Source organism: Tympanuchus pallidicinctus, unplaced genomic scaffold, assembly GCF_026119805.1.
Source record: "Tympanuchus pallidicinctus isolate F22 unplaced genomic scaffold, pur_lepc_1.0 scaffold10, whole genome shotgun sequence".
Classification (NCBI taxonomy): domain Eukaryota; kingdom Metazoa; phylum Chordata; class Aves; order Galliformes; family Phasianidae; genus Tympanuchus; species Tympanuchus pallidicinctus.
In genome coordinates, this window is record NW_026294619.1 from 13,124,468 (window position 1) to 13,147,705 (window position 23,238).

General features: G+C 45.2%; 1 long non-coding RNA gene across 1 annotated transcript; it reads left to right on the top strand.

Annotated features, from left to right (window-relative positions):
• Positions 1-1,665: 1,665 nt before the first annotated feature.
• On the top strand, positions 1,666-21,963 carry LOC128091136 (uncharacterized). The gene is made up of 5 exons (XR_008211261.1): positions 1,666-1,779; positions 10,811-10,879; positions 15,606-15,754; positions 17,782-17,860; positions 18,796-21,963. It is a non-coding gene; the product is annotated as an uncharacterized LOC128091136 (long non-coding RNA).
• Positions 21,964-23,238: the final 1,275 nt, after the last annotated feature.

The following is a 23,238-nucleotide window of genomic DNA, read 5'->3' on the forward strand; positions in this document are numbered from 1 at the left end:
TACGTGGCTGCATCTGATATGGGCTCCATAAGTGGCCATTAGCTTGTTGTGGATGAGAGCAACATAATTGAATTTAAGGAAAAGGTTTAAGAGGAAATAAACTTTTCTTTTTGCATAGAGTTTCCTTCATGCTTTTTTTCCGACTGATAGCTGCAAATGTCAATAGGTTGCAGTAATATGTGGAGATAAAAATAAGAACAAAGAGAGAGAAAATGAGAAGGAGAACTAGGGATGTCCATCTTCACTAGAGCTGGGCGTATGTAGCAATAAACGTTCACAAAATGTGCTTGTGAATAAAACATGCAGACTGTCTTCCTCAGTGATTGTGACCCATTTTATTTCTAAACTCTCAGTTGAAAAAATGTTCTGGCCACAAAGATGCTCACGAAAGCAAGCTATCTCTCGGAGCAATGTGAATAAATATAATTGAACGCTCACGCTGGCATTATTCTCAAAGCCATTTTGAAGAGCCCTATCAGTTGCACGATAGGCTCGTGGAACAATTTGGAGTGATTGCAAATAACTTGCAGGTAGGAGAGGACATTTTTCCTGCGTGTGAAGCATGGCCTCTGGCTGGAAGTGATGCAGTGTGACTTACATGACCACTGGCATACAGTGAATGGGGGCTGAGGGATGGGATGTTTTCAGTGATGGGGTCCCAGTGAAGCTGTACGCTAAAATGCCTCCACACCAGCTACTTGTCAGAGCCATCCGAGGAATAGTCCTGGTTGCAAGTAGACAGGCTGCTCACTGGTAACTCGAGGACAGATAACAGGTCTTTGACTGTCCAAGGATTTATCTGCAGTGAGCAACCTGATCAGCTTTAATCATGTGTGACAGCAGTATGAAGTGCAAAGTTTTGGCCAATCGCTTTGAATTAATCGTCCTGTTCCTCCATCAGTGTCACTGAACACAGGGTCAGGACAAGCTGGTGACTTTTCTTCACTCGGACCACAGCCACGATGCACAACCTGCCTGTGCATATCCCCGTGATCCCCTCCCTCAGCCCGCCCCGTTTATGCTGCCAAGGGCAGGGGTAGAAGCGAGATGTTGGTTCATGCAGTGCCTGTTCACCTCTGGCTATTGCAAAGTCATCCCTAGTGGATCTTTTACATTTTTTTCCTCACGTAGCAGTGAGTTGCATTTCATCCGCCCCAAATGCCAGGGCTTCCCCTGTGTCTCCTGGATGGCTATTGCACATTAAGCTATAATTGCACAGTCAGGGTGTTTTCCTTTCTGATGCTCTGCCAAAATGTTCCCTTTAAAAAAATTATATCTATCGAGGTTAGCTTGGGCAGGAAATAATCCAGACAAATGCACACTACCTGATCTTCAGGCCAATTAATCTGAAACAGATACTTGGTGAGTGGGAAATGCTGAATGGGGTCTATAGGGAGCAGATGAAAATTTGGATGCACTGTGAACTTGCAATTCAGATGTTGGCAGTAGGGAGGACAAAAGAGTGCTGTACCAGCATGAGCAAGAGGGAATACTTCAGTATGTAGCATGGAGGCAGGTGCACCTTCACTGACCTGTGCTCCTCAGGCATCTGTAGTGGAAATGCTGAGTCAGAGTTTGAAGCAGTGATTGAGCACCTGGTAGAAAGGCAGGGCCCACCTAGGGGAGCTCAGGTGCATGCAATGCACCACAAAGTGACCACAAAGGGTTGGAGCCAGGATCCACCTCTTCCCAGACCTTCTTTGATTCTATGATCTCATTTAAAGGTTGGTAGAAGAGATAACTTGCTGGAAGTCCCTGCCCACCTAAGGCCTTCCAAGGGTAAGCAGCTTTATTTCTATGGCATTGTCTGCTACATTTGGACTTATCCTCCCTTGCTGCAGTCTAGGATTTTGCCACTCTGCTATTATTACTGTGCTCTTCATCACATTATAACATAACAGACATTTCTGGTGAGCTGTAGGTTGTGGCTGGAGGCAGCAGCTTATAAAGCATTTGGAATAGGATAACCTATGGAAATAACTTATGGGTGGTGTGTTGAAGAGCTGTCCACATTGCTTGGGTTCCTCTGTCCAGGAAAGAAGTTTAGTTTATGCTAAAGAGAATCCTTATGCAAGAGCCAGGTCTTGGTAAAGGCAGAGAGCATCTCTAGGAAATTAAGAACAAATGGCGAAATGAAGAGGGGGAAAAAACTTTTATTTCATTTTCTTGATTCCGTTTATGAGGATTTGAGATTTTTGGCTTAGAAGGGAATGAAGAATTGCTCTGAATACTTCATTTTGAAAATACTAAAGTGAAGCCTTTTGGCTGTCTGAAGGGTTGGTTGGTCACCCTTCTTCATGTTTCTAATTTTTATACAAATGGCTGTGTTGGTTATGCTGAGCCCCTGAGGGCCTCGGTACCATGAATCCACGTTGGCAAAGGCACTACCAGTCCTGTTCAGACTCAGAGTAAGGCAGTCACAAGCAGAAAAAGGGAGCATGTGATGGAGGCATGACGTTTTCCAAGCAGTTCATCCAAGTCTACGATAAGATAAGTAGTAGTCTGATGAACATTCCCCAGTGAGGGGAGAATGTGACTTGGAAATGTTTGATAGTGGCGTCTACTAGCAAAAAGATTTACCATGAAATAATGAATACCACTGCATTACAAATTGATTTGGGGAGGGAGGGTGGGGGGAGGAGTCAATCATTCTCTCAGTGCTGTTTAGTTTGTAGTGGTTCCCTAACTCAGGAAAGATGCGGAGCTGTTGGAGCAGGTCTAGAGGAGGGTGATGAAAATTATCAGAGAGTTGGAGCACCTTTCCTATGAAGAAAGGCTCAGTTGGGTTTGTTCATCCCGGCGAAGGCTTTGGAGAGACCTCATTGCAGCCTTCCAGTGCTTGAAAGGGAAACAGGAGACCATGAGGAGACATAAAAGTCACATTAAACCATGTGACTTTTTATATGGTCTAATAGTGATAGGACAAGGGGTGATGGCTTTAAACTAAAAGGGGAAAAATATAGATTAGATGTATGAAAGAAATTCTTCACTCAGAGGGCAGTGAGGCACTGGCACAGCTGCCCAGAGAAGCTGTGGATGCCCCATCCCTGAAGGCACTCAAGACCGAGTTGGATGGGGCCTGGGCAGCCTGAGCTGGAGAGGAGCAGCCCTGCCCACGCTAAGGGTTAGAACTGAGTGGGCTTTGCGATTCCTTCCAATCCAATGTGGTTCTATGATAGTGGAAATAACACAGTATTTATAAGCCTTCACTGAAGAGCTCTTTTTTTCCTACCCAGAAAAAATAAAGCAATAGGGAACTTTAAACAAAGAAGGTAACTTCAGGAAGTGGTAGCTTAGCATATTTTAGTTCTATTAGCTGTACTGCTTAAAAATGAATAGGATGCAGAAGGAAAATCAGCAAGAGCCATCGTGAATAGCCACTCTCTTTTCAAGACATATTTAAAAAACCTGGAGCACAGTCCCTTTGCAGAACACACATCTGGAGTGATGGGAGCTGTGGTGAGGATCGTGAGCAGCACAAAAGGTAGCATCAGGTGTGTGAGTGATGCGGGGGGGACGACGGGGGACTGTGAGCAGAGCTGGCAGTTGCTGAGAGTAAGCGGAACGAGGGCAGAAATAGTGAGCAGGAAACCTGCCCTTTGTGTCCCTCGTGCACGGAGGAAGGCAGGTTTTGCTGCTGCCCTTGGCTCTTTGTCCTAAGACGGAAAGCACCAGCTGCTCCAGGCAATCTTCCCTCTAGTCCCCTGCTCCTACCTGCTCAAGTTGTCCCTTCTGCAAGCTGTGCTTGACCTTCCAGCCTGGATCTCTCTGGAAAAGGAACAGAAATTAGGTTTGGTCAATTATTAGGAGGAAAGAAGGGATGTTCTTAGCAGCATTTTAGCTGACAGCTTTGGGAATGAGAAGTAGAAAATAGGCGGGGTAACCTCTGCTATGAAGAGCTCTCTCAGCTCATGCCAGCAACAATGACTTTCTTTTGACCACAGCATATTGCTTTAAAGTCATGTACCATGCGTGCTGGGTTCCTTTTTATGTGGCTAAGCTCTCAAAGTGAGCAGCTGAGCAAGTCTGTGTAGTCTGCAGGAGTGGCTGATTTTTCCTGCACAGTGACAAGCCTTTCTGAATGGATGGTGGGCTGTGCAAAGTGCTCGGCAGAGCCATGCTCTGACCCAGCGTGGCTTAGAGTGGCAGGAGATCATGCCCTGCAGCTTCATGGGGCCTGTTAGAAGCGGAGACGTGCAGAGCAAAGTTTTCCTCTTGTTTCCCTTGCGAGGCAAAAATAAAGCATACCTCCCCTGCCTTGTGGACTAGAGGAATAACACACTGAATGGGTGCCTCCTTAGGGAGGTGAGGCAGGAATTCCAGCCCCATGGAGCACTGGTTGTGGCACACTGCTGAGCTGAGGAGGCAGGCCTGGCACTGTGCTCCCTCAGGCCCTGCAAAGCAGCATGCGTGGGCTGTGGCCCTCTGGGAGCTGGGGGTGAAGGGGCTGCTAGGGGGCAAAGCTGGCAGCTTGTGAGCCTGCTGCTGGGGCTCAGTGTTTATTAATGGCTCACAAAAGTTAGGGGAAGCAGTGAAGCTGCAAGGTTTGCAGATGGTGTGAAATTATTTAGGAAAGGGTGCCTGGTGGGACCTAACCATAGCAGGTGAGCAGGCAGTTGGAGCTCACTGTTGACAACCACGGTGCAGAAGGATGCCTCTGTGCCTTGCCAGGCTTGTGACCGGCTGTGTGGTGGCAGGGGGAGGATGGGTGTCACTGGACACAGCTCAGTGGAAACATCTGCTCAGTCTGCAGCAGCTGTCTCAAGAGGAAATAGAATGGCTGGCTGCCTGAAGAGTGGGATAAAAAAGCAAGGCTGACAATGCCACCTCTCTGCTGTGTAAGAAAAGCAGGTGAATTGCAGGCTGGGGCACACTGTGCAAGTAACATGGTTTGAAGAATGAGCAAAAACAGGCAGAGGAAATGATGGATGTAGAGGGGGCAGAGAGCTTTGTCTTGTTTCCACTTGCATAAGGAGGGTTGTGGTGAGATGTTTGAAAAATAAGGATAAGTCAGTTTATAGTATCACAGAAAAACTTGAGCTGGGAGGAACCTCACAGCCCACCCAGCCCCAACCCCCTTCTGGGCTGGGCTGCCCTCTGAGGGAAGAATTTCTTCCGTACATCTAATCTAAATTTTTTCCCTTTTAGTTTAAAGCCATCACCCCTTGTTCTGTCACTACACTCACTGATAAAGTGCCTCTCACTGTCTGTCTTGTAGGCCCCCTGTAAGTATTTATAGACTAATATAAGGCCTCCCTGAAGCCCTATCCTCCTAAATAAGTAAAAATCGAAAGGTATTTTTTTTCCCTGATGGAAAAAAAAAATCCTAGCAAGAGGGTGGGTGCTTTTAAGCAGCCCAGCATCAGCATGGGGAATGAGATGGCTCAAGGCACTGAGATCTTGGGTGCCATGACATGGCCTGACTGGGGGTAGAACTCACGTTAAAGCCAGGAGTTGGTCCAGCTGGTACCAGAGAGCAGCTCCTGAAGTTGCTTTCAGGGCTCCCTGGGTATTTTCCCTGAAGAAGCTGCTAGCAGTCAATAGCCCACCATGCGGGAGCCATCACCACCATGTCTGACTGACGATGACTGCAATGGGAGGCAGAGGGCTGTGCCATCAAAGCAGCTGATAGAAGGAGGCAAAGAAGACTGAGGTTTACACCAAAATGCCTGCTCACCTTTTCTTCTTTCACTTACCCATTGGAGGCTGAGGTTCAGTCATCTCCTGCAGCAGGGTGCTGGCATCTCTGCCCCATACAAAGGCTGGGCCTCACATAAATCATTCAAGCAAGACAAACCTTTGCCTCTGATATGGTGAGGAAATGTGACCTAGTTAAGCCCAGCCGTTTTTGAGTGTGATGAAATGGAAGCGACTTGTGTGTTGCTGAAATCTGACACCAGAAATAGGGCATTAGTTGTGCTCCCAGCACGGCAGCCACCTGGTAGGTTGTCTGCAGACACCCTGCTCGTTCTCATCCCCAGTACCCCTATCCAGTACCCAGGTGGGTGATGGGTACCCCTCTCCCAAGCAGCACCATCCATGCTGTGCCACGCATTGTGTGGCTGCATGAAATCCAATTAAAGGGTGAAATGAATTTTGCAGTTGCTGCAAGGGGATGGGAAATGCCCATGCACAGAGGAGCAGCAAGGAGCCAGCTCTGGCCTCTTTTTAAGCATAGCCCAACTGAAAAGCTGCTGCTGTGGATGCAAGGGAGCTATAAACCCACCGTGCAATAATGTTACTGCTTTGATGGATGCTGTAAAGGCTTTGAATGCTTTTCTTTTTCTTTTTTCTTTTTTTTTTTTTTCTTTTTTCTTTTTCTTCTATTCTCTTTCTCTTCTTCCTTTTTTTTTTTTTTTTCCCCCACTGTGGCCATGTACCTTGCAGCCTCCTTTGTTACAAAACATCAGCTCCGTTTCTAACCTAAATCCTGCCCCCTCCCCTCTCCCTATTTCTTTTAGTGGTTACAATACGTTCATTTGCTGCCCCTTTCCTGGAGGGAAAGAGAAATGCTCCAGCGTTTCAGGAAACAAAGCCTTTCTCCTCTCTTCTTGCCCAGGGAGCGCAGGGCAGGTTTATATCTCTCCAGCATGGGGGTGGCCAGCAAGGAGCTCCAGCTTGGGCTGTAAAGTTCCTGGGGAAGAACTGCCCTTGCAGGGACTGAGTCTCTGAAGGAAAAAATAAATTTTTTGGTGCTGAAAGTCATAGATTTTGTCATTTTTCTCCTTCAGAAAGAGTTTCACTTCTGGCAGTGTTACACTTGGGGCAGTCCATCTGAAGGCAATACTAACATTTGATTCCAAGGGACTGGACGGTTGCACGAATGATGTGGCCTCTATTTGCAGTTTTGAGAATGCTGGCTGATTGGCTGATGTCATAGGTCCCCTCCCAGAAGAAGTCTCTTTATACTCCCAGACCTCTCAGTCCATTCCTTGCTTCCCTTCTCCCAGCAAGCAGTCAGGCCGTGGAGCTTGCTGCTCCCAGGTATGACAGAGGCCAGCAGTGTGGAGGGGCTGAGCAGCATTTAGGTTCAGAGATAAGGTCCCTGAAGACTGTGAATGCTGCAAGTGCCTTGGGTTGCCAGGAGCTGGAAGAGTCCTCAGGAGAAGGTCACATGACAGTCATCCTGGCTTTTCTGCACTTTTTCTTTAAATGTCTTTTCTGAGCCACTGCTAGCAACAGAATACTAGGCAGGCTGCATGCCCACCTGGTAAAGGGCGGTCATTCTCGTGTCCTACAATCTGATGTTTTTAGGATTTTTGCTCACCTCCTCCTTCTGTCTCTCTGGTTGTTTCCCTGCAAGGATGACTCCTCTTTTTCTCTCTGCCTTGTTCTTGCCTTATATGATTTCTTGCAGCATTCAGCCCTTGCTTGGCTTCGGCTGTGGGTGACTCATTCCCTATGCCTTGCCTTGTTCCCACCTCCTAGCTGTCTCTTGGACATCTGCTCTGTGCTGCCTAATTCAAATGTAGTCTGCCTGAAAATGAAGCCCTGCTCTGTCCCTCTTTACAGCAAAAACCATCCTTCCCTGGAGAGCTGGGCCTCTCCAAGGGCACGGCAGTCTTCCCATTGAACAGCATCAACAACTAGGCATTGGTTTGGTCCTCTCCATCTCCATCCTACTCTTGTCTCCAACATAACATGTAGCTGGTCAGTGAGGTTGTAAAACCTAGTGAAAGGCTGAGTTTCTGCTCAGTATCATCTGACCAGACCAAACTTGATGAATGTGTTTTCTTATTTCCCCTCCTCTACTTAAATGAATTCAGGCAACCAATGTTTCCTTCTTGGTGAGAGATTTCCAAGGTTCTGACTCCATGGAAAGTTTGACTGATTTGGGAGTGTGGCCAAGTTCTGAGGACAGCATTTGTTGAGGGTTTGCTCGGTGCCTGAAATATAAAACTGAAATAAACATACGTTCAGTAGCTGTGCTCAAAGTAAGGGCTTTGTGCATGTGCTATCCAAACGTGACTATTCTGTTGCAAGCCGAAGAAAACTGGTCACATTAAATACAAAGATATGCACTTAAACACTCATGCAGATCTACAGTTGAATGACATCTGTACCATGAAGGAACAAAATTCAGGCACGTTTCTGAATAAATGATTTTCACAGCTTCTCAAGCCCCAGAATACTAAGTGCTTTTATAGGTGCTTTTCACCTTGAAGCATCTCACTTTGTATATATGCATATGAAGGAAGTGGAGTGACTCTAGGGTGGGATGTAACAGGCATCCTACATGACCTACAGCACCTTGGGTGATTCCTCCTTTCAGAGTCCCTGGAATGTGTACAGGGCCGTTAGCTCCCTCAGTCTTCCTCTCCATCCTCTTTCTCTTGCATTCCTCTGGATGTTCTCCATGTCCCTCTATGTACCCCTTGCTCACACTCCTGCCCTTGTGCCTGGTGCACTCTCACAGCTCATCTTCCTTGGCAGTCTTTTGTAAAGCTTTTCTCCTGGAGCACTCCCCCTTCTCTCTTCTCCAGGCTCCTCTGTGCTTGAGCTTGTACCTCCCAGTTGAGTTTATGTGCCATGCCTGTTTCAGTTCACAAGCTGCCTGGGACTGCAAAGATATTTTATTTGTAGTGACAAATTGCTGCATGAAGTTACAGTGCTACATGAAAAGAACAATCACCCTAACAGCGTAGCAGCCTGATGGCTGTGATGTGCTGGGGAGAAGAAGGTTAAAGAAGGTTATTGCTGATGTAGTAAAGCCTGAAACCAAAGAAACATACTTAACATTTCCTCATCTTGTTCTTTGTATCTACTTTCTGAGATCATTTGTTGATTCCCAGTCTCCTGTTACAGGCAAAAGAAGAACAAATTTCTGCGTACTTTGAGTGGCCAGAACAGACCAATTTTAAGAGCCATCCAGCAAACTACCACAGGGCTGAGATTTGCAGATCATAGTGATGATATAATTTAAATAATCTCAAACGTGGACTTTTAATGCCATATGCTTAATTTCACTCAGCCTGTACCATCTAATCCCCTGCCATATGTGTTCACTTTATTTTTTGCTTCTGGTCTGGACTTTGAGTCTTCAGATGACTTTAAAACCTCATAGAGCACCTGGCAGGTTGGAGTTCCTGTTCACTGTACACCTCGAGGCTTGCAATTTGCAATTTTCCATCCTTCTCTATGACTTTGTCCAGGCTCCATCTCTAATTAGGTAGCTCCTCAACACAGAGAGTTGTCCATGATGTGCTGATGTAGCACCTGGCACTGCAGGGATGAGGTCTGTACATGCCACTGCAGTAGCAGGTGGATGAAGAGTGATCTCCTTCTACTGTGGGCAGGAGCAGAGCTTGTCACAATGCAGTGGACAGCTTGGGGCCTTTGGCCTGTGTCACAGTCAGAAAGATTAGTGCAGTGGAAAGGCAATGCAAGAGTGAAATAGTAAAAGGAAAAAGAGGAAAAGGATGCTCATCCACTTCTGAAGATCATGAGGATAAATTTCACTAGAGAGGGATCTCCAACCAAACATCCTTCCCCAGTGGCTGTCAGCCCTTAAATGGGGTCTAAGAGAGGTGCAGCCAGGCTCCACCCCTTGAGGTCACACAGCTGAATTGCCTTCACCTGTGCTCTCAGGGCTGACCCAGTCCTTTCCCTCTGTGATCAATCAGTGGTTCAGGCTGTGACTCAACAGTTCCCATACAGCCTGTTTCCCCAAAGATACGATGTATGCCTGAGTGACATGGAATACGCAATAGAAATAGGCTTGGGACTGGGCTCACCAATTTCCCCAATAAAATGGGCCAGAAAGTAGCCTGGAGACAGCATGAGGTCTTTGCTGTTGAGTTCTTAGGGTCAGCAAGTCCATACAAGTCAAATCAGCTAGCTTTGTCAGCTCAAAGAATGCTCTCTGTATGAAAACTTAGATTGTTGAATGAGATAAGCACATGGGGATGATGGAAAATAGCATGGAAAGGACCTTCTGTGTCATGTCATCCAGTCCCATGCTCTTTGATGTAGGGATGGTATCTGTAGGGAACTGCACTCAATCTGAATTAAAACAAGTTGGGGTTTTCTTTCTGATAAAACTTCCTGCTAGGCAATCCCACAAATGTACTTCTTGGAGAGACAGGACCTTCTTCTCATCTCCAGCTGAAATGTTTTCCTGGCATGTTTGTACTCTCTTCTGGCAGCCCTGCCTCTTCACTCAAACGGCTCTTCTCTCTTCTTGGTACTTCTCTCTGGGGTATTCATAAGCAACAAATATATCTCATCCCAGCCTGTATTTTGCTAATTTTGAGAAACCAAGCCCTTTTAGTCTCTTCTTGTAGAAGAAAGCTCTCTCCTCCCCTGGTCATCCTAAAAGAGAAAAGCAGGGGAAAAAAAAGCAATTTTAAATTAATTCATCTTCTACGTGGATGTAGAACGTTCTGTACTTCTGTGATGGTATTAAAATCTTCTATTAGAAATCCTTCATCTGATGTGTCTTAGGCTCACATTTTTCTTTCTCACATCTGCATGATATTGCCAGCTTGCAGTCATTTGATCGGCTGGCGCACGCAGGTCTTTCTCCTCCTCTGTCACTTCCAACTGATGAGCTCCCAGCTGGTAGCAGAAATTCTCGTTATTACTCCCTCAGGGCACGACCTCGCATTTTGTACTATTAAATTTGATTCCATCTCTATTGCTTCTGTCCCTTTTTCGTAGGAAAACTGCTCTGATTAGTCACCGTATAATGCCTCAGAGACCTAAAGACATATTCACTATATTTTTATTTTTAGAAACCATTTGCTGTTTCAGTATTTTCATTCAGTGAATGATGCTGATGTCTCTCTGTATTACCCCATCTTTCTAACAGGAACTCCAGGCTGATGCAGAGAAGGGCAGGGGAAAATTGCCTCCCGGATGGGGTATATGGCAAGAGCAGGTACATTTCCAAATTGTTTCAAGGAAATAATTGCTTAAGCTCTTTGTCACTCTGTTGCTTGGAGTGACCAGACATGGTGTCCAATCAACAGGCAAACAGCAAAGTGCAGGTTCAAAAACATTCTGTTCTATCCAACTATTTTTTCCAAAGTGATCCATCCTTTCTGTGTCTGAATTTACTGTGTCTTGCTGCCGGAGTGCACATCTCGGCTTCAGCACTGTCATGGTGATGGCTTCCAGCACGTCTGTTTTTTAACCATCAAAACTATTTTATGACGTTCAAAGTACTTCAGAAACAACTGCCTTCATTGCTTAATTACTATGCTCGATTAACACTGGCAGTGGGCAGCTTATGAAGCTACGTGATGGTGATGAGAATTCATTTATTTTGACCTCCAATCTCTCAGTTACAAAGAACTGCTTTACCCAGAGAAAGCCTGATGCACTGCAGAACAGCCCCCTGACCCTAAAATACCATAGAAACCTCTGAGGCTCCACACTATCCACTGGAGAGAACCCTGGACCAACAGACACAGAGATAGAGAGCTTGGTTTTGAGCATGTGCTTTGTAAGGAGCTACCATTGAAGAGACCCATGCTGAAGAAGATTGCCACTGTGAGAGATATTCTATAGGCAAATGTGTTGCAGGAAATGGCTGGGAAGAGTTGCAAACAACAGTGCTGCAGGATTTTATTTCCCATGTCAGAATCATGTGGTTTACATTAGTTAGGTGTTTCCCAGGGCTGGGAGCTCTTTACAGGACTGCTCCAAAAACATGGCACTTCTCTCTCAGAGGGGACCTCCACAAAGCCCATCTCTACAAATGGATATTGAAGTTACTTGGGCTGCTTGTAAGCCAGACAAAGCCTTTGCATGTGGAGGGATATATGGCTGCTGTGGTGTTAAAATCCAAGCTGGTTTCAATTTGTTCTCACTTGTGCCACTGGGATACATCTCAGAGGCACGTGACAACTCATCCTGGTGTTCTCCAGATAGACAAAATGTGGTGCCCAGGAAAGGAGTTTCCATGTTGCCCTCTGCACGTGAGCTGAGGGTGTCCTCTGTGTTAGGGTACAGTGGGAGGACCCTCACTCTGTGCCTTGCAATAATTCTATGGCATGCTGCCCTCACTCAGAGTGGTGAGGATGCACACTCTGTTTATTGTGAGTTTCTGGCAGCAAAGGCTGTGTTTCCTGCCCTGTCCAGGCCTGCTAATGAGGCGCCTCTGACACCTGACAGGCCCTGCCTACCGAGATGTGGAAAGAAATAGAGGGAGAGGGAAAACAAAGCATCGTTTTGGGAGCAGGAGAACTTCTGAAACATTAATCTGGCGAATAACTCCCTGCCAGCTGAATTTCACTTAACCGCTGATCTGAATCGTGTCACAGATGGTATCGTCTTCCAAAGTGTTAGCAAAACACAGGGCTCAACCTGTGGCCATGCACTGCTATTTCTGATCCAGCACAACAACACGCCTGGAAAAGACAGAGCTTGTAATAACTGCAGCTCAGGAAAGAAAAACATCAACACAAGTTTGAAATTGGAATATCTGGTTTGCAGAAGGAGAATTGCCCTTTTTGCTCAACGCAGCAGTGAAGATGGGCTCGCAAGATAAAGAGCAGCACACGCTCTGATAGACTGTGAGATCTGCTGTGGTGCCCTTTAATAAGTGTAAAACCCATCCAGCATTTCTAGGTGTGAGGCAAAAGTGCTAGGTGTGGTAAGTAGGATTGGTTGTGGCACAAGCAGAGAGAGGAGGAAGAGATGGCATGCCAGCTGGGAACCTCTGTCTGTGTGCTATTTCATGCCTGCAGGAAGAACTGAGGTTTGAAACATTGTTTTAAATATTAAAACCAGGCCTACCTGTTGCAAGGTTTGATAAATGGTAGTGTTCTCAGGCATGTGATCTCTGCTACTGGAAGCTACACCTGTATTATCTCACCCTGAGGTCTTTTTGGCGTCTGAATTTAATTATATGTCCTGGTGGCATTCACTGTCACAGTGAGAAGTGACCAGCACTCCCCACCTGCCTACATGCCTGATGTCCATGCAAGAGGACACCTGGGCTGACTTGATGAGAGCTGTGGTTGCTCCATGTGGGCAGCACCCTGCCTGCAGCCATGGCACAGTATGCATTCCCCCAAGCAGATCTGCAGTGCAAGTACCTCCCCTGGGGATCCTATACCTGGTGGCCCCATCTCAGCTAGTGTTTTACAAGCAGTGTTTTACAGAGACAGGATTTCCATCACCCCAGTGTCCCAAGAAGGGACAGCCTCCCACGGATGCCCATAAATGCTCCAAGAATGCCAGGCATTGCCCTGGCACCTGGCTCAGCCTCCTGCTCCAGAGGCACCTTGTGAGAAAGCTTTAGAGAAGGCAGCATTTGAACATCTTTCATTTACATGCCCCAGTACCAAGATATTAAAAGAATAATATAAAGGGTTGCCAAAGCAAGGCATCTACAAAATGAAGAATACTGTACACATCCTTCAGCCAGGTGTTTGCAGGTACCTGCTGCTCCTATTCCCCAGCACCTGTCTTGAAATTCCAGGGTACAGAACTCTGCGGTGGTGGAGGTAGGTAAGAGCCCTGCTTTGACCCTTTGGGTACCAACCTTTTCCTTGTCAGCCCAGAGTGAGTATCAGGCTACCTCTTCCAATCTGCAGTGAGCTAGTAAAAATGTGGGAGCTGCTGTAAGAACTTCAGCATTATAGTTGTGCTACAGAAGGACCTAAGAGGGAATTGATAGGGCCAGGGTAACCAGATTTGAGTAGTGTGTAGTACAAAAGACTGAAGAATCTACTAGCCGGAGGGAAGACCTCTCATGGAAGATGTCAGCCCGGCCAGTTAAAGTCAGGCAGCCTTGTAAAGAACTGAGTAAAATGGCAACCTGCATTATAGATGCTGCTACTACCTATCATGTAATGAGATTTCATAAAGAAAAGCCATCTCAGTGGTTTCCAGAAGGATTACTTTAGCACACAGCTGGGCACATGGGCTGATTAAACAGAGATGAAATTTCAAACAACTGGAACAGCCTACCACTGAAAGAGATGGAGTGAAACCTTGCTGGCACAGAGCTTGCAGACAGGACGATTCTCAGACCTCATTTTTTCCATCAGGAAAGGTTTTGTGTGATCTCAAGATGGTGTGGTTTACACTGCCCTTCCTCAAAACACCACTTCCTGCTTGAGAAATGACATTGGCTTGCAGTGGTGGGCGAAAAGGAGACAGTGCAATGAAGAGATACCAAAGGCAGGGAAGAGTTTGACTTCTTCCTTTGTGAATATTTGGGATGCTGAGGCCAAGGCAAGGCTATGATTCCTTGCATCACCTAACGCCTCAGAGCCACTGGCAGGCTCACAGCACAGACTAAATGGATGTTCTTGCTACTGGTGTTTTTGTCATCAGCAGCTAACTAAGCAAACGACAGAAAAATGTATCATTCAGGGAACTGTGTCCACCCTCCGTTGTTACACGATATGGCTTTAATTATCCTCAAAGGATCTAATGACAAATTATGGACTAGTCAGTGCCTTTTGAAGTCAACAAAAAGATTCCTGTCGACTTGAGTGGGCTTTGGCTGAGAACCATGAACTGCAGGAGGATGTTCGAACTGCTGTGATTTCATACTGGCCTCTACGAAGGGGTGGTTTTGCTCACTGGGAAGCCACTGGTGCTGGAGCCAGCAGAACCGAGTGCCCATAGCTTCCAAAATCAGGAGCATGGATTTATCAAACCCTTCATTCACCTTTGCTCCTCGTCTGTAGAAGCATTGCATGCCTATCTGTAGCTCCCACTGTTTACCCTTGCACCATCCCACAATCTTAGCACTAAGAGTCTGGCCTCTTGTTTTATTTTTTCCCCCAACACTTGTTCTAGAATAAATGTCAGTCCATGCTAATTTCTAAAACTGGCGAAGCTATCAAATCAGATTCAATTAGGCTCTTTCCACCCCTTGCACATGCCTGAAAAAAAAAGCTTTGGTTGGAGTTTAGCTGACGATGCTTTTGTGCAAGAAAGGAAAGGCTCCAGTGAGTTCTCTGTAACTGAAGCCATATGGGATTGAGACTTGTTGAACCAGTAATGAAACATGCCTGTGTCACAGAACAGTTTTGGTTCCAAGACATACAATGGACTGTTTGCAAAATCATGTTGCTGGTTAAAGCTACAATTTTAAAATTGACGAACAGTTTAGGGGCTCAGCTGCTTAGGACTGCTTGGGAAAGTTTTTAAAAGACCCAAATCAACCTGAGGTTCTCTGTTGACTTGTTTTCGTAATATATTTAACAACTGTATAGTGGTATATCTTTGCCAGCCATTTAGGCAAGTTGCTTAAGACACATTAAGAGATAAGAAGAGTAAAAATGATTTTAACTTCCTAATTCTCCGTCCACCTTCCCAACACACTCAGTGGCACTGAGAAGCAAGTAAATTGCTAATGCAGATTAAGTTGTCCTTCGAGGAGCTACTGCAATTAATCACCCAGTAACCCTTGAACAAAGAAGTATTTCCACGACACATCAGTGTTTCCAGATTTGGAAAGGGCTTGATAAGTGCTTAACTGAACTCTCACAGTGAGGGAAAAAGAGTGTTGCTTCTGGAGGAAGGCCTGGAATAGATAAAGGGGAAAATAACTTCCCTGTCCTGCCTGCTGGGTAAGAAACCTGCCTGCTCAAGAGTAGCTTTTCTTTTTATTTGTTTGTTTTTTATCTTATTTCCTCTAGGGGTTTGACAGCGAAGAAGGAGGTTGAAGGAAGTCAGAAGTGTTTCAGCCTCTTGAATTTTTCTGGTGCCTGGAAGCCTGCTCACTTCCACCTACCATCTTTCACCACTGCCCATAGCCACCTGAGGTTCATGTATGTTACAACATCAGGTACTCTGCTTCTTTTTTTGTTTTAATTCTTAATCTCAGTGTCACGTGTCTTTGTAATGCAAACGGGAAGCAGCATTTTGCGATCCTCAAAGAGCTTTGGTAATTCTTTTCAAAAACTTGAGCTTTTCTGAAGTTCCTTTCTTGATAGCACTGGACTGAGGTCTGCCCCTGAGAATATTCACCTCAGAACCTTCTGGCCCCGAGTATGACACAATAAGTTCCTGCTCAGCAGGGTGGATAGAAGCATGCCTGCAGCACTGCTGTGCATCCTGAGCAAGAGGAGCCCCCTGGGGGCCTCAGTCCTGGCAGTTCCAATGTCCTCCTGGGGGCTGCAGGAGCAGATGCTCCATTTATTCTGGGCTTTCCCTTTTTCCTCTCTGATTCTGTCTCAAGTAATTAAGGACTGAAAGGTTGCATTAAGTGCCGCCTGGGGAATCGTATTTTACTGCAGACAGTGTTCCCCGTTATCGGTTATTGTATTGTAATAGGACCTAAAAATCCAATATGATCCCTGCTCTGAGAGATTTAGTATCAAAATGCATTAACCACAGAGACAGGTTTGATTATGGTGCAACATAGCACTGGAAATTTAGGTGACCTGAGCCAGCGTGCATTGGAAAGAGGCAAGCACTGGTGGCAAATGGCTCAAATCATGGTTCAGTGCCTCCAGTGCAAAATCTGGCTCACATACAAAGGCAGTAGAAACACCACAAGGGACAAAGCTGAGAAGTTCATTTTGTAATTTGTTGCTAACCAAAATAGGTGAAGTCATCTGCAGTTGCATGGGAACCTGCTTGTTACAGGGATACGTTTCAAATTCCCAGTGTGGATTTTCCATCGTAATCCACCACTTAGGAAAAAACAAAAAACAAAAAAAGAAAAAAAAAAAGAAAAAAACAACAAAGCAAACCCACAAAACAACAACAAAAATAAGAGTAAAAATAAGAGAGCTCAACGTCTCATAATAAGCTCTCTCTGCTGTGGCAGCAGCTGCAGTTTCTCCTCTCAGATTTCTCTTCTGTTATTACTCAGAAAGAATCAGCAGCTGCTTAGGATGCAATCCAGAAAGATTCATTGAGAGGTTCTTGGTGGTTTTTCAGATACTGATTGGACAGAGGTAACGTCTTTGAGGAAGGCACTGCCCCTTATAAATTAGTGGCTTCTGATAACTCAGCTCTTTGAAAGGAAATAACGGCAGGAGGAATCGAGAAATAATTCCAGGTGATAGGAGATGAGTACATTTTTATTGTCTTGGAGGGGACGTGGGAACCACGTAGGTAACTTCAATTGTTGTTGCAGCTCTCTGAAAGCCTGTGCTCAACCATGCTGCTGTCCAAGTGGGGATATCTGCAGGCCACATCCATAAGGGTTCATCTGGGAGAGATGCTGCAGCACAGGCTCCTCTAGAGTCTTCAGGATACATCCATAGTGAAGCCATTTTGGTGCTGTTTGTGTTTCATGGTTGTGTCCTGGGTAAAAACCTGGATAAGAGCTTTTGGTCCAGGTTGTCTGGTACTCCCAAAAGCCACCTACTGACACACACAGGCTCTGAGGAATGTAGAAGAGATAACTGGAGGGTAATAGAGAGGGTTATTTCTACGGAAAAATCCGGTCTCTTTCCTTTTATTGAAGTCAGTTCATGATCATCTATATAAAAGAAAGCTGTGTTCTGAGAGCACACATGCATTTGCATATGGCTGGTGTTCTCTTGCAAACTATTTGAATAAAAATAAAAGAAAAATGAAAATAGGAGTTTTCACTCAAGGGAAAAGTTAATGAACTCACTTCTCTTTCTTTCACTCCCTGATTAAATATTATGTTACCATTTTGTCTTTGTGCATGAAGAGTAAAACCCTGCTCTGTATTTTGCCAGCTTCATTCATGAAGCTTTGCATTATTTTTACTGTACTAAAAAATTAAAAATGACTCTCACCACGTGAGAAGCAGAATGGAGAAGAGCAGTAATTCCCAGCAGTGTGGAAGAAGGAGAAAGTGAAAGATGAGACATCTTTTGTTTCTTTGAATAGGCATGAGCTGTGCTCCAGCACACGCTGACAAGAACAGTCTGAGAAGACTGGCTACAGAAGGCATTACCTGCCATGTAAAGTATCTGTGTGACCTTCCTTTCTGAAGAGTGTTTCTTTTTAGTTTAACATTCGTTATTTTGGAGAGCCCATGACCTGAGCAGCAAATTGCAGTGATGTTTTAGGTTTGGCTGCTTGAATGTTCTGATTTTCGGTTTTAGCTGCTGGGGAGGATTTCAGCAGATTTTCAGCTGGGCTAGCTAAGCATCACCAGACTTCTCTTCTGCAGTGGTCAAGCAGCTCAGCTGAGCTGGTGTTATGTGGTGTTCAACCTACTTTTAGGTGTCAGCAGAAGCACCGGCAACATCCGAAGAAGTAAGCGCAGACTCGTATGCCAGAGGACGGCTCCAGAAATGGCTTGGTGTTTTATTAACACATCAGAAGGCTATTGCTGTGGATTTGTTGGTTCTCTGGACATACAGAAATTGCTAGAAGCACCTCTCTGAGGCACCATTAGAAAACTAGCTCTGTGTGAAAGCATCTTGACGGGGAAAGTCTGTCAGCTGCTCAGTATGGCTTTTTTTCAAATCTTCTTGAGAATGAACATTGTTGCTTTTAATCTACAAGTGGATGCAGGGTTTAATAGAGGCTTAATGCCTGAATGGCTTGCAGTCTTATTCAGTCAGCTGTTGAGATGTGAGTAGGAGTAATAGGAGATCGCAGAGGAGGTGTCCACATGCAAACCTTGTAAAACACTGTTTTGGGGGTGTGAGTGTGTGTAAATTTTTAGAAAGGGGGAATGAAAAGCAAACAGACATGAAAATGAGAGTGGAAAAATTAGTTTTAATGCTTAGATGTCAACTCCTCCATCCAGGGATTTCATCTGTGCTGCTGCTACTGGCCCATTTTGGTGCATAGTAAGAACAATTCCTCTAGCTGCCAATCAACCATTTTCTTTTTGATAATTATTCACATTGCTGTAGAAACGGAAATTATCCCTATTTTCTCACTTTCCAGGGAAAACTGTAGTTGCAGCTGCTCCCTCCCCCCGTTTGGAAGTTTTACATGCTAAGAGTCATCAGCCAGCCTTGCCTTTAAATCAAATCTTTCCATGCAGCCTGGATGGAAATCTAGCAAGTACAGCAGCTGTCTACTCTTAGCAAGGAGAAAAGCAACATGTTTCTTCAGCCACTGGCTAGGGAATTCCTGCTCAAAGAAGAGGGCTACGCCTTGTCTGATGCCTTTATAAAGTCATAGGAAACAGTTTCCTGCGGGCTTTCACAGATAGTGCTAATCATCTTAAACTGAAACAGGGCTTCCAAAAACAGCATGTAAATCCCCATAACACACCTTCAATTTCTGTCTCCAAGGCTACCCAGCTGCCCTGATCCTCTGTGTTAGGCTCAAAATGCCATGATGCTTCCTTTTGAACTATTCCTTGCCCGCTTCTCAAGCCCTCTTTTCTCCCAGACCTCCCCACAGCCAGGAGCCCCACTAGCTTGCCTTGCTTGCTGGGGACAAGGATTCACAGCATTGCTGCCCCGTGCTGGGTGATGAGCAGTGGGACATCTGCGTGGCAGGGGATACAAGGCTCTCTGCTGTCCTGCAGCTGAGTGAAACTGATTTCCACAGGGGCACAAGAAGAGCTGCATGGTCCTGCCCTGCCCAGTTGTGCTCACCCATCTGCACAAAGGCTGGGTCTAAAGGGCTCTTTAAAACCATGTTAATAGCATTTTTCATGCTGCTTTTAGTGAACCTCCTCATTCTGCTCTCAGCCATGCAGTTCATGAATAGCAGCTATTCCCCGGTCAGGGAAGCACATTTTGGGGGACACAGTATACATAGCCTTGTTGGACATTTTTCAGTGATTTTACATGCAGATACTGCCTTCTCACAGCAAGCCAAATTCTGCCCTCTCCTGAAGTCTCTTGGGTCTAAATTAGTGAGACTTTATATATATCGTGATTTGAATCTGAATGTGCTTCCTTGCTTGCGATCCCTGTGGTCACAGAGCAGGCAAGGAGACTTTGTGCTGTAGTTTACCTTGCCATAAGCAGGCTTTTTCAGTCATCTTGGTGAGCGCATTCCCTGCGTTGCCAACGCGGGAGCATTTTCTGCAGGATGCAGGATTTGCAAAGGCACAGATGTATGGGGCAGTGTCCCATCAGCATGCAGAATCACCCAGCTAATGGATCATCTCACATCTTCTCTGAGAAGATAGCACCTGAGGTCCCTCCCAAAACATTCCCCAGGACTCGTAGGAGTGCTGGATGAGGCATTTGTGCTGCAGACACCCCCAAAGCACTGCAGAGTCAAGAGAATGATGCCAGACTAGAATCAATGAGGCCTTATGCGGGCACTCAAGAATAACAAGCCAACCAGTGGATTTGCAGGCAGACTGTAACAGCTTGTTATCTGATGTCCCCTGGGCACAAACACTGAGACATCTGCAGTTTTGACCCGTTTTTTCCCTCTGCTGGCTCAATAGCTAGCTAGCCAGTCATCCAAAGTGGAAACAAAACAGAGGGAAGAAGAGAACGCATGCCAGTAAGCAGGAGAAGCTGGAAATATTGGGGCGCCAAAAGGACTGGAAATAAAATAAGAACACTGGTTTCTTTGCTCTCCTTTATTATTTGTGCATCAAGCTCTCTGAGTTTGTTTCTGGAACTCTGTTGAAAGCTTGCTAGTTGTCACTGAACTTTTATGTTGGTTTATTTTGCATGTATTTTGCATCTCCAATCTCTTTGTTCAGCACTGCAAGATAAAAATGAACCTGAACAACACACATGGGGACTTCATCAATTGTCTCTGGTCCTTATAATCTCTTTCCCTTCTATCAGAGGCCAGGAGGAGCCCCAGAGCAGGCTGCCGGGTCCTTGGAAAAGAGATCCTTGGAGCACAGCAGCCATGCCAGCTAACACTGTGCTTCCCTGTTTTCAGGCTGTTGTTACTAAAGAGTGTGCCCAGATAGTCTGAAGGGGTCATGAACACCAGCCTCAGCCTAATCTTCTAATTAACTCCTGTTAATGTAAGTGCACTCGAGAAGATTCTTTCAGCCACGCTGCTCAAGAAATTAGAAGTCCTCTCTCAAAGAAACAGTGTGTTTCTTCTTTCGTAGTCCAGCATGATAACACCATCTTCCTGCATGAGAAGGATTTGCCTCATCCTATGGTGCTCATTTCTCATCCCTGGATTACAGTTTATTTTAAATCAACTCAGGATAATAGGTGGCAGCTCAGTGTATACTATCTGCAGCATGTTTTAGCCTTGCAAAGGCAGAGGCCTCCTGGTTTCTCGGTTCTCTAATTTCTGCACCTTGGAAAAGCCTAAAGATTGGGGTGTGTGCCTTGCAATGATAGGTAATGCTCTGGGACCTATCAGAGAAACATGCTGCTGCTGCTGCTGCTGCTGGTGCTGCTTCTCTTTTAACCTGATGCAGCCTCATCGCATGGATGCTCCGCTCATTGCAGTCAAGGTTAGAAAGGGATTTGAGCCTCTTACTGATGTGGAAAGAAAGCAGTCCCATAGGTAGAAACACGAAGAATAGCTGAGCTCAGACTGACCTCAGGAAAAAAACAAAGCAAGTTTTCACAATGGAGTGTAGCTGGACTGCACTGAGAGAATGAATGTGGGGCAGGATGAGAATTGTACCTGCCTGTGTTATAAGCAGAGACTCTGCAGCTCTCCTGACGTCAATTTTGCCTAGGAGAATCCATCTGAAAATAAACAAATACCAACAGAAATGCTTCTATTGTTTTCTTTCTCTGTTGGTAATAAAAACTATTCCTTTAAAAAAGAGCAATATCCTCCCCTATGATTTTTGCAGTCACAACACAGAAATGGAGAAAACCTGAAAGCACAATTGACTCCTTTTGATTTTTCCTATTTCAAGAGAGAAGACATGCCAGCGGGAAAGAGAACAAAAATCACACTGAGTAAATCTGGAATTTAAACTGCCACCAGTGATCAACAGCAACCATCCAAATATTTATTTCTTCTTCTACGGTTTCTTTCTGCTTAAGCTGATCAGCAGATCTTTAATTTGATATTCAGTCATCATTACATAAAAACATGTATCTTTTAGGTCGTTTCTTTAATTATTCACTTCTGCAGGAATTCAGATGGCAAGATTCAGGGGATAATTTAGTCACGTACCGCCTTAGTATGCAGCTTCTCTTCAATAATTTGTTGACTGGTGATCTCCATTTGGTACTAGAGATCAAGTCCTCCTCACACTGAACTTGACAAGAAAATATCCAACAGTTTGAGAAGGGTGTTGGTTTTATCCCTACTGCACGTGCCATGGCAGAGCTGCCACAACATCTAATGCCAGATCTCTAATACCTAGACAGTGCTTTGAAATACAGCTTCGTGTACGGAATACAGTCACAGTTTCAAGCAAGAAGCAGGGGAGGGACTGCAGCTCTGCTGCTGGAAGCATACAAGTGGGGCATGCAGCAGGGAGGTGTCTTCCTTCCTGCCTAGCAGGCTGGATAAGTTTTGAGTGTGGTTTGCTTGTGCTTGCTCATCAGTGATGTGGTGTGCAAGCTTCAGCCACTCACAGGTCTCCACAACCTGCCTGCCGCCCAGTTATCATGGCAGTAGACCACCATAAATATTTCTGCAGGCTAGCTTCTAAGGTCATGCTGCTAAACCTCCATATATGCACTGAAGTATCATGATACATGGGTTTGTGTGTTTTTTTTTCTCTCCATGTGTGTTTAGTGCTTTAAAATTCCATCCCGTTCAACAAGAGCTCAGCATGTAATATAAAGCAGCTGTTTATGGGTGCTTAAGTACAGAGTTAAGAACCAAACTTCAGGCAGCCAGATTTGAAAAGTGTAGTCAGTTCTTAAATGATGTGCTCTGCTGAAAGGAGCCTACTCTAAAAATGCTCATGAAATGTAAAAGTTTATGATGGAAAGGAACCTGTAGCAAGCAGCATGTGTGCTTCCCACTTTTCCTAGGTTTCATTATGCCTTCCTGCCTCACAGAACAGCTGTAACATTAAACCCATTGAAATTTGTAAAGTGCTTAGAGATCCACTGAAGAGAGGCAGGACAGAAGTAAAAGGTACTCAATTTTCATGGCGTTTTATCAGGCAAGAGAGTTTCCAGAATGTCTTCGTAACAAATAAGAATAAATAGCTGCAAATGTAAAATAATACCCTGCGCTCACTAATAGGTATCTTTCAGGCAGTGGTTGAGGAGAATATTTAAGAACAGTGTAGATTTGAAGACTTGAATTCATATTTCAATACATTTCTTAGGGCCATAGCTTTATGCACTTCACTAGTGCATGAATACTATCCAAATCTACTGGCATTTGAGTAATAGTGGCAAATAGTTTGTCTGATTGTTTTCTCCTGTCAAATTTCTACTAAATTTTCAAATAAATCACTCACAAATGTTTTTTTTTTTCCTCATGACTTGGTTACCTCAATAGCCAGATGAATAATAT